General features: G+C 37.9%; 1 protein-coding gene across 1 annotated transcript in view; it reads right to left on the minus strand.

The window, feature by feature from the left end:
• rnf13 (ring finger protein 13) overlaps positions 1-2849 on the minus strand; it is a 31736-nt gene extending 28887 nt beyond the window's left edge. The window contains exon 1 of the mRNA XM_020596664.1: positions 2619-2849. The gene's annotated coding sequence lies outside the window, so the exon portion shown is untranslated. The remainder of the gene's footprint in view (positions 1-2618) is intronic.

Genomic DNA, 2849 nt, shown 5'->3' on the forward strand with positions numbered 1-2849 from the left:
AGGCGGCGGCCGCTCTGGCAGCAGCCATGCCAGGGGCTGGAGGGGCCAAATCTGAAGCCAGAGGCAACGGCCCTCTGCCTGGAGGAGGAGGGCTCATGGAGGAGATGAGTGCCCTGTTAGCAAGGAGGTAGCGACACATCATATATTACTCTTCGATTCAGTACGTCTCAAAATAGGCACTTGAGTCATATGAATGAATTTCAGATCTTGTTTCATATACTACAGAAAAGTGAAACTTGACACAGTTGCCATACAGTAGATTTAGCAAACCCCAATGTTGGTCGCAATGGATTTTGTTGTGCCACCTGAAGAATAAGTTCATGTACTCATCACTCTCACTATTCCTCAGTATTATGAGATGATATGTAGTAAAATCGTAATTTAAATGCACTTTGTTGCTGACAGAGAAGTATCACTGTAAGATCTAGAGAAATCTAAGGAATTTAGGTTTTAAAAATGTGGAGTTCAGGAGGAATTGTGTGGTCTGTGCTTTATGATATTAACATTAAACATGATGATATGTTTTTAAAAATAGCAACTGTTTTTCAGAAATAATTCTGGACTCTGTCTTACAGGAGAAGAATTGCAGAGAAGGGCTCATCACCTGAACCTGACCAGAGATCAGTAAGTACCATTAGATCCTTCTTGTCTGCTGTATTCATGGGGTAGGACTGGATAAGTCTGACTTCTTCCTACTCCATTCAAGCATGTACTAGGTATAAGCAAATTGATATTGGATTAGCATTTGTTGGATATGTGTAAAATTATGTGTGTTGATATATCAACTGTCTTTACATGCTTGAAAGAATAAATAAATAAATCAAAAATAAATCAAGTGAGCTGCTGGCCTAACATCACAGCAAACTGAGGGTAGCATGTGATCTGGTCAGGAGAAACCAACAGCTAGAAACTTGCCAAGATTTAGACCACTAAGCCATGTTACCAAGCTACAAAATAGGGAAGTAAAATTTGAAAATAACATGATCTTAGTTTGTTGTGTATATCTGAAAGACAATTATAGAAGTTTTTGTATTACATAAATACATCATGGGAGTGTGAGAGAAGGCTGGATATGGTCATTAGGGTACTCTTCAGGTTTGCCTGTAGTTCTTAATACAACTTCTTTTGATATTTTTCTCATTTCAGCAGAAATCCATAGTTTATTTTCATTTCAATGCCACCAGGGATCTATGTTTATATAAGTGCCGTTTCCTTGCTATTTTGTAGCCGTGATGCCTGAAACAGATGAGAACATCTAAAAAAAAAAGTAGCTTTGTTACAGCAACAGTAAATACAAGCGAATCCAGATCTCTTCAGTCACACCTGCTTTATCTGTCTATTCAGCACAATGCATTTTACTGAAGGTACAGAGTTTCATTTCTAAGCCCTAACTACCTACATTTGTGTAAAACAGAAGTGAGACTTCATTATCTAATGCTCTCTCCCTACTGTCCCACCAGTGCTGCTGCTGCTGCTATGTCCCACAAAAACAAGGTCTTACATACTAAGAACTTCCTGTACAAAATGTTGCTCTGAAGGGCTTGGTCTGATGTCCTTGGGCATAAACATGTGAAGACAAGTTTTCTTTTATTAGATAAATGTGCTATTTTCCAGCTTCTGTCTTCCTTAGGTATATCGTACCACCCAGCTCATTATCATCACCATTGAAGGGTTTGGAGAGAAGGTGTTGGGGGAAAAAACATTTTCTAATTTCTACCTATTTCTTAAAAATGTCAGAAATCTTGATATCTATGAAAAAATCCTCCCAATATTTATACATAAATACATTTTAACCTTGTGCAACTAAATTCACAAAATAAAAAAAAGTAACTATCCTGAGGATCTGTGAGATACAACAAATAAATGTATATAAAGTGCAGGAGATTCAAGTAACTTTATTTTGCTATATTGTGATTTATCGTAATACAAGAAGCTGAACTGAGGAATAATTTATACATGAGATATGCTGATGGGAATGTATGCAAAATCCCATGAATCCAAAATTTCAATATTATAGGTATGAAATTAACAGCTATGTCCCAGTATCAGTTATGTGCTCATTGTTTTCTCATTTAGTCACTGGATCGATAATACATCAAAAACCTGTGAAAACGGCCATCAACGTATCCCAGAACAAGGTGGCACCATTAACTGCCTTGTGTCTGAACACTTCAAAACCCCAAAAGTTGTAAATTTATTGTTAAGAAAAGCAGCAAATCCTTGAAGACTACGAATCATCAAGTATGTATTTTTTGCTTAAAAAAATCACAACTAACAGATTATAAAAACTTACTGATAAAAATATTTCAATGCACTAATGGTTTAATCAAACACATTAAAATCTCTGATAGCTGACAACATGGTTTGTCTTGCCCAGTTCAACACCAAGCTACATCTCAGTGACTGCGTTGGGTTATGGTTCAGACAGAAATGACTTTCACAGATGGTGGCGTTAATGTCACACAGTGTAAGACCGCTCTCTGGAATATGGCCATACACATAAATAAATCGCTCACCCTAAAGGGTGTGCGACTACCTGCAAAATCATATCGCCCTGCCCCGAATTAGCATGATGCTAAAATAGGCAGCTAGCTAGCCTGCTTATCGTGTGTTTTTACCTTTAATTTCTCCCTGGAGGTTTATCTTGTCCGGGAATTTAGTTGCTGGCAGGAACATCGCTCTTCTCTACTATATGTCGTTTAAAAAAGCATGCAGATCGCAGCAAATGTTAGATGTACTTCGACCCGTTTGAGAGCTGAATCAGAGTATAAACACAAACGTTACAGTTGAGGCTCTCAGCAAGCTTCTTCTTCCATGTGTGAGCGCAAACTTCCGCCACACGCGCCAGT

Source organism: Monopterus albus, unplaced genomic scaffold (genome assembly GCF_001952655.1).
Source record: "Monopterus albus unplaced genomic scaffold, M_albus_1.0 scaffold31.1, whole genome shotgun sequence".
Lineage (NCBI taxonomy): Eukaryota > Metazoa > Chordata > Actinopteri > Synbranchiformes > Synbranchidae > Monopterus > Monopterus albus.